Genomic DNA, 8955 nt, shown 5'->3' on the forward strand with positions numbered 1-8955 from the left:
AGAATGTTGCAGAATTTGATGGTCAGAAATGGAAGGAAAATGCACTCTTTTGTTGAAAAAAAAAGAATTATTCACTGGCAAAGATACTGTGGAAAATTTAGTCCGTTTAGAGAGCAGCACATTGTCAGGGGTTGGGCAGCAGAGGAAAATTAACTTACAAAAGGTCTGTGAAAGTAACAGTAAAACACTAAACAAGCCAAACAGCCTGTGTCCAAAGACTTTAACTCCCCTTCCTGCTCCACCAAGAACATGCAGGTCCTGGGCCTCCTCCACCGCCAAATCCCAGGCATCTGATGCCTGGACGAAGAACACCTCATCATCTGTGTTCGGACCCTCCAACCAGATGGGATCAATGTGGATTTCACCAGTTTCCTCATTTCCACTCCCCCTACCTTATCCCAGATCCAGCCTTCCAACTCAGCACCGCCCTCTTCACCCGTCCTACATGTCCATCTTCCTTCCCACTGATCGGCTGCTGCCTGACCTGCTGTGTTTTTCCAGCATCACACTTTTTGACATTGAAAACATCCTGACTCTCACACTGCGTAAATCCTGCCCTCTCACTTCCTGCCAGGGAAGGCTGCGCATGCGTCCCCCTGCAGCTTGCCCCTTACAAAGTCGACAGCTACACACATGTCCCGTGGATCACTGCCCCCAAGAAGGATGGCGTGATCACTCACAATTTCACCATTTTCCGGTTTGCCACAAACATGGGCCTGGGATTTTCAAATTTGTGTTTTCCGATGTGCACTAAGTTCTGTAAAATGTCTCAGCCCATTCCATTAAAATTTCCTTCTCTTCCTGGTCAATAGGTCATTCCATAACCGTGCCCTGCACCTTCACACATTTCCAATGGCTTGGTCCCAACAACACTGTGCTGCCAGTGAAGCTTATCACGTGGCTGAGTACAGCCACGCCCCTCATTCACTCAGATTTGTTGGAGGACCAACTGGCACTGCCTGGTCTTCCAGTCCCGTCTCCATCATCTTATTCGTCCTGCACTGAGATCAATCACCAGAGGCCCATTATGGGCTGGAGCATGCTCAGTGCTTCCTGCTTTTGCTGCTGTTCATCAGGTATAAAAGAGAGAGAGGGCTCATTCCTGTTTCTCCTAATGTCAGACAATAACAACAACTACCTGCATTGTATGGAGCCTTTCACATTGACAAATCCCGAAAAGTGTTTCACGAATGCTGGAAACGTTGATTAAAGAGAACAACTTTAAGATACATCTTTGAGGAGTTCAGAGGGTGTTAGGAAGGATATTGAAGAGGTTTTATTTTTTATGATTAGATTACTTAGACAAACCGCCTAAAGAGCAACCCACTCAGACCCATTCCCCAACATCTAACACTGTGGCAATTTAGCATGGCCAATTCACCTAACCCGCACGTTTTTGGAATGTGGGAGGAAACCAGAGCACCCGGAGGAAACCCACGCAGATACGGGGAGAATGCGCAAACTCCGCACAGACAGTTGCCTGAGGCGGGGACAGAACCCGGGTTCCTGGCACTGTGAGGCAGCAGTGCTAACCACTGTGCCACTATGCCGCCCATCTGCAGCTCTGTCCTCTGCAGCTCCAATCATACAGTGATGTCTGTGGGAAACAGCTTACAACGGAGACAGTTAGTGGCAAACCATAGTTTAGCAACCTCATGTCCTAGCCCCGCCCCCCCCCCCACCCTCCTACCCACACACCAGGCCTCGTTCTCACAGCCTGCCATTACACACTACCTATGGTTAGCCACTAACAGTCTCCATTAACAGCTAGTCGCCCTCCCCCAGCCAGATCGTTATCCACTCCTTTATCCAACCCTTCTTCTCACTCTATCCCCACCTATCCTTTACTCCTTACATCGTCCCCTAAACCCTACCTTCTGCACATAAACTGATCTTTTTTTCTCAGTAATATCTGTTCTGAGGAAGGGACACTGGGTCTGAAACTTTAACTCTGATTTCTCTTCTCAGATACTGCCAGACCTGCTGAGCTTTTCCAGAACCTCCTGGTTGTTGTTTCTGATTTACATCTTCCACAGTTCTTTTGGTTTTAATTTCCCGGGAGTTTGTAATTCAGGTCCAACAGCCTCTGTCCCAGTCTCTGCTGTCTCTCCCAACCCCACCCAGTGACACTGCACCTGCACAGCTCATGGACAGGTGTTGTCTTGCTGGCCACACCCCTCATTCACTCCCATTGGCTGCAGGACCACACAGCCACTCCTCCCATTGGTCTGGAGCTGCCGTCAATCAGCGAGGCCCCATTGTGATGAGAGTGGAGGGCTAATCCCTCTCTCTGCCCTGGGATGAGCTTCACCATTCACAGTGAATGGGGCAGTATCACAGAGCACAGGGCCTGGGGGCTATTCAGCCCATTGGGGCTGTACTCTCTCCCTCTGGAGATTCTGCAAATCTGTCCCAATTCCCCTCCTATTTGCCCACAGTCCCCCAAATCTTTCCTAAAAAATTAAAATTCCAATTCTGTTTCAGAATACCTGCTGAATCTGTGTCGTTCAGACTGTTCCAAATGCTCAGAACTTACTGAATACAATAATGTTCATATTTTCACTTTGTATTATTTGCCAATTACTTGACAGTAGTTACTAAACATTATGACAGTGTTAACAATTCCTCTCTCTAGACAAATTCAAGACCTTGGAACCAAATCTGCACCTGGTCAAAATCACTGCTGCACCTTCTCAGCTCCAAGGACAATTATCTGTGCTGCAGCTTGCTTTCCACAAAAGAGGAACACATCTTAGTTTATTAACGTCATAGACATGTACAGCACAGAAACAGATCTTCGATCCAATTCATCCATGCCAACTAGGAATCCTAAACTACTGGAGTCCCATTTGCCAGCTATCCATCAAAACCCTTCCTGTTCACGTACCCAATCGGATGCCTTTTAAATGTTGTGATTTTTCAGCCTCCACTACTTCATCTGGCAGCTAATTCCATACACACACCACACTCAGCTTGAAAACGTTGCCCTTAGATTACTTTTAAATCATTGCTCTATCAACCATGTGCTCTAGTTTTGGACCCACCTAACCTCAGGAAAAAGAACCCCAGCTGCTCACCTTATCTATGCCCCTCGTGATTTTATAAATCTCCATGAAGTCACCTCTCAGTCTTGGACTCTGCAGGGAAATTAACCCCAGCCTATTCAGCCTCTCCCTGTAGCCCAAGTCCTCCAAACCTGGCAACGTTTTTCTAAATCTTATCCGAACCTTTTCACGTTTCACAACATCCTTCCCAGAACAGGGAAATTCAAACTGAAAATAGAATACGAGAAGTGGCTTAATCAATGTCTTTTAAATGTTGTAATTGTACTAGCCTCCACCCCTTCCCTTGGCAGCTCACTCCAAACATGCACTGCCCTCAAACTATCCAACTCTGGCAAAGTCCTTGCAAACATTTCCTGAAAAGTTTCAAGTTTCACAACATCATTCCTGGAACAGGGAGATTGGAACTGAAAACAGAATTCCAGAAGAGCCTTAATCAATGTCCTGTACAACGACAACATGACAGAGACCATAACAAACGCTGCATTCACTCCCTTGCCTATCTGTGACTCTACTTTCAAGGAACTATGAACCTGCACTCCAAGGTCTCTTTGTTCAGCAAGACTCTCCAGGACCTTACCAGTAAGTGTATAAGTCCTGCCCTGATTTGCCTTTCCAAAATCCAACAGCTAACATTTATCTAAATTGAACTCTATCTGCCATTCCTTGCTCCACTGGCCCATCTGATCAAGATCCTGTTGTATTCTGAACTAACCTTCTTCGCTGTCCACTACACCTCCAATTTTGGTGTCTTGTGTAAAGCTACTAACCATACTTCATATTCACATCCAAGTCATTTATTTAAGGATCCAATATCGATCCTTGTAGCACACTGCTGCTCACAGTCCTCCAGTCCACAAAGCAAATCTCCATCATCACCCTCTGTCTCCTACCATCAAGCCAGTTTCGTACCCAAATGGCTTGTTCTCCCTTCATTCCATGTTATGTAACCTTGCTAACCAATCTGATTTGTGGAACCTTGTTGAATGTCCATATAAACAACGTTCACAGCCTGGTTTAATCAATTTTCTTTGTCACTTCAAAACATTCAGTCAAGTTAGTGAGACACGATTGTGCACGTACAAAGCCACATTGACAACAGGAGAAAGGAGGACTGCAGATGCTGGAGATCAGAGCTGAAAACGTGTTGCTGGAAAAGTGAAGCAGGTCAGGCAGCATCCAAGGAACAGGAGAATTGACGTTTTGAGAAGGGCTGATGCCCGAAACGTCGATTCTCCTGTTCTTTGGATGCTGGCTGACCTGCTGCGCTTTTCCAGCAACACATTTTCAGCTCCACATTGACAACAGTCAATGATTATTCCTTACTTTTCCAAATAGATGGATATCCTGTCCCTCAGAATCCCTTCCAACAACTTGCCTGCCACTGACTTCAGGCTCACTGTTTTCTTGTTCCATGGCCTCTCCTTACCACCTTTTAAAATAATGACACCTCACCTGTCACTATCAATGATACAAATACCTCAGAAGAGGCCCAACAATCACTTCCCTAGATTTCCAGACAGTTCCGGGATACATCTGATCAGGTCCCAGGGCTTTATCCATCTTGATGCGATTCAAGACATCCAGTAACACCTCCACTCTAACATGGATACTTTTCAAGTTCTCTCTGTTTATTTCTACAACCTCTCGAGCTTCCATATCTTTCTCCAGTAAAAAGGGCGTGAAATATTTGCATATCTTCCCCACACCCCGGTGGTTCCATAGACAGCCTCGTTAATCTTTAAGGGGTCCTATTCTATGGTCCAGTTCATCTTTTGTCTGTGATATATTTGTTTAATCTCTTTGGATTCTACTTAAACCGTTTCCTGAAGCTATTTCATGTCAAACAGCATCAGCAGCAAGCAACAGAGCTAAACGATCCCACAACCAATAGATCAGATCGGAGCTCTGCAGTTCTGCCACACCCATTTGTGAACGGTGATGGACAATTAAACAACTCACTGGAGGAAGCATCACAGATATCCCCACCCTTACTGATGGAGGGGTCTCACACACCCATGCACCAGATAAGATGATAGCATTTGCAGCAATCTTCAGCCAGAAGTGCAAAGTGGGATGATCCATCTTAACCAGTGGTTTCTAACATCACAGATGTGAATTTTAAGCCAGTTTGATTCAGTTTGAATAACATCAAGAAATGGTTAAGTAGTGCAAAGGCTACGGGCCCTACCAATATTCTGGAAATAATACTGATGGTTTGTGCTCCAGAACTTGCCACCTACCAAGCCAAGAACCGCTCCTGCACTGGCATCTACCCATAATGTGAAACATTGCCCAGGAATGTTCAACACAAAAACACCGCTCCTGCACTGGCATCTACCCATAATGTGAAACATTGCCCAGGAATGTTCAACACAAAAACCAGCCAATTTCCATCTATCAGTCCACACTCGATCAGCAGTAAAGTGATGGAAGATGTCATCAACAGGGCTACCAAGCAGCAGCTGCTTAGCAACAGCCAGCTGAGTGACACTCATGTTTGGCTCCACCAGGGCCACTCAGCTCCCGATTGTGTTACCGTCCTGATTCACAACCTAACAACTAACTGATTCCCAGAGGCGAGGTGAGGGTGACAGACTAGTCCCACTCCAAGATCACTATTTCTAGCTGATTCTACCCTTGTCTCAGCTCATATACTCTCATCCACCTTCTGTTATCTCCAGACTTCAGTATCCAAACACACTCCTGGCCAGCTTCCCACATTCAATCTCCCTGTAATCTTAAGAAAAACTAAATCTCTGCTGCCCAAGTGCTCCCTCGTACCAAAACTTGTTGATGCATCAAAAGGCTCCTATTCATAATCAACAACATAAAGCCACAGAGATGTACAGCATGGAAACAGACCCTTCAATCCAACCCATTCATGCTGACCAGATATTCCAATCCAATCTCGTCTCACCTGCCAGCATCCGGCCCACATCCATCAATTTAAAATTCTCACCCTTGTTTTAATTCCTGGTTGTGATCATCCCTAGCTCGCTGCATCACACACATCCTTGAAGACCTCGACAACCCATTCTGTTTGAGACTCCCAATGATCTGTTAATTCATTACTTCACCTGCGTGGCTGCTTTTACAGTTGTCAAAGCAACATTTTCTGAAATTCGCAGCCAAAACCTCACAGGTCTGCTTTCCCCCTTTAAGACATTCCTCAAAGCCTGCTGATTTGGCAATGCTTTTGGTCACCTGACCTAATATCATCAGTCTCTGACCTTATGTCTAAAGTTCCCAATAATATTTTGGTGAAATTATAAGCATGATGATAAAACTACAAACTGTTCTTGATTTGGACATTACCTTCAAATCATCACTATTGCTGTAATGAATACTCTGTAATGTCTCTTACCTAATCACATTGTGGGAGCACCTTCACCAAACAAACTGCAGCTGTACAAGAAAGTCAAACATCACCCTCTCCACAGGCAACAGGACTTTGGCATTAATCACTGGTATCTGTGGAAGGAGAAACACAGTTGATGTTTCAGGGAGAGCAAAACAGATTACAGGGAATGAAAATGGTGCAGAATTTGATAGTCAGAAATGGAAGGAAAATACACTTGCTTATTGGAAAAATAATTCCTGACTGTTCAAGATTTTTCAGAAAAAAATTAATAAGCAGCACATGGTCGGGGCTGGGCGGCAGTGAAAAATTAACTTACAAAAATGCCTGTAAAAGTAATCGTAAAATACTAAACAGATCAAAAATACACCCATTGTCAATATCTAGCTTGCTCAGAATCGAACAAAGTGCTCATAAGGGAGCCCAAGGATGAAGCAGAGTTGTATAAGCTGTTATGATCCCACAGTCATAGAGATGTATAGCACCGACACAGACCCTTCGGTTTAACTCATCCATGCCAACCAGGTATCCGTACCTAATCTATTCCCATTTGCCAACACTTGCCCCATATCCCTGTAAACGCTTCCTAATCAGATCATGTGTCTATTTAGATGCCTTTAACATGTTTTAATTGTACTAGCCTCCACCACTTTCTCTGGCAGCTCATTCCACCCACTGCATGAAAGTGTTTTCCTTTAGGCCCCTTTGAATTTTTGCCCCGTTCACCCTAAAGCAATGTCCTCTACTTTTGGACACCACTACTCCAGGGAAAACACCTTGTTCATTTACCCTGTTCATGCTCCTCATGATTGTATAAACCTCCATAACATCACCGCTCAGCCTATGGCACTCCAGGGAAAACAGCCCCAGCCTTTTATGCCTCATCCTGTAGCTCAAATCCTCCAACCCTAACAACATCCTTGTAAGTCTTTTATGAAACCTTTCAAGTTTCACAGCACCCTTCTGATAGGAGGCAGGCCAGAACTGCACACAATATTCCAAAAGTGGCCTAACGAATGTCCTGTACAGCAACATGACCTCCCACATCCTATATTCAATGCTCTAGCCAATAAAGGAAAATACACTGAACACCTTCTTCATCATCCTATCTACCTGCAACTTGACTTGCAAGGACTATGAATCTGCAGTCCAAGGTCTCTTTGTTCTGCAAACGTTTCCAGGGCCTTGCCATTCAGTGTATAAGTCCTGGGCTAAAAAACGTGTTTCTGGAAAAGCACAGCAGGTCAGGCAGCATCCAAAGATCAGGAGAATCGACATTTCAGACATGAGCCCTTCTTCAGGAATCCTGAAGAAGGGCTCATGCCCGCAATGTCGATTCTCCTGATCTTTAGATGCTGCTTGACCTGCTGTGATTTTCCAGCAACACATTTATTAGCTCTGATCTCCAGCATCTGCAGTCTTCACTTTCCCCTAGTGTATAAGTCCTGCCCTGACTTGCTTTTCCAAAATGCAGCACCTCACATTTATCTAAATTAATCCGTATCTGATCAATATCTCACTGGAACCTGAAGTAACCTTCTTCACTATGCACAATACCTCCAATTTTGAATGACCTGCAAACTCAGTTACGATAGCAAGCCATTTAAATGAATGACGAAACAAATCCAGAAATAAACATCCATTTCTCTGAGTTTGAATGTACTCTGTGTAAATCCTACCCAATGACTCTGTACCAGAGAAAGGCTACACAAGCACCTGGCTGCACCTTGCCCCCTACAAAGATGGCGGCCGCGCACGTGTCCAGTGAATCGTTGCCCCGAATAAAGATGGCGGCGCTCACTCAGGCCTGCAGCCGCGCTGAGGCAATTTCCCGTTGACTACAAACACGGGACTGGGACGTTCAAATTTGTGCTTTCCGACGAGCACAATTTATTTGTAAAACCTCTCCGCTCATAGCAACACAGTTTTTCTCCCGTTTCCCCCGGTTTATTTATTTCTTTCCTTACCGTATCCTTTCGCTCCATAACTTCCTGAGTATTCATTACAGCGACTCGCCGCTGTGGGCGAGGGTGATCACGTGGTTTGTCTAGTTCTGCCCCTAGTTCACTTTGATTGGTTGGAGGACCAACCTTCCGCCGGGTCCTCCAGATCCGCCCACCGTCCTTTCATTGGTCCGGTGCTGACATCAATCACCTGGGGTCCCTTTGTTGGGTTGAGCATGCGCAGTGTTTCCTGCTTTTGCTGATATGTTGGGTAATGTGATGGGAGAGTTTACTGAGGGGAAGGATCCCTTTGTGTGAGCTCTGCAGTAGATTTCCTTTATTCATGGAGGGAATTGCCTTCCTACTCATGACTGTATAGCTGTGATTGATGAACCAATGCCATCTGAACCAGTACATAAACACCCCATTTTCACAACATCTGAGATCTTCAGCTCATTGTATCGCGCTCTTCTTTGGAAACAAAACAACATGAAATAGAGCCTCAAGGAATTGGAGCAGGAGTAGGGCATTCATTCCCTTCAGCTTGTTCCCCCCATTCTGTCAGATTATGGCTGGGCCAACCCAGACC

General features: G+C 45.3%; 1 long non-coding RNA gene across 3 annotated transcripts in view; it reads right to left on the reverse strand.

Moving 5' to 3' along the window:
* The window catches only part of LOC140470073 (uncharacterized), a 29468-nt gene extending 20987 nt beyond the window's left edge, over positions 1–8481 (reverse strand). For all 3 annotated transcript variants that reach the window (XR_011956345.1, XR_011956344.1, XR_011956343.1), the window contains exons 1-2: positions 8391–8481; positions 6430–6536 (exon numbers count right to left, since the gene is read on the reverse strand). This is a non-coding gene — a long non-coding RNA (uncharacterized lncRNA). The remainder of the gene's footprint in view (positions 1–6429; positions 6537–8390) is intronic.
* Positions 8482–8955: the final 474 nt, after the last annotated feature.

Source organism: Chiloscyllium punctatum, chromosome 50 (genome assembly GCF_047496795.1).
Source record: "Chiloscyllium punctatum isolate Juve2018m chromosome 50, sChiPun1.3, whole genome shotgun sequence".
NCBI lineage: Eukaryota > Metazoa > Chordata > Chondrichthyes > Orectolobiformes > Hemiscylliidae > Chiloscyllium > Chiloscyllium punctatum.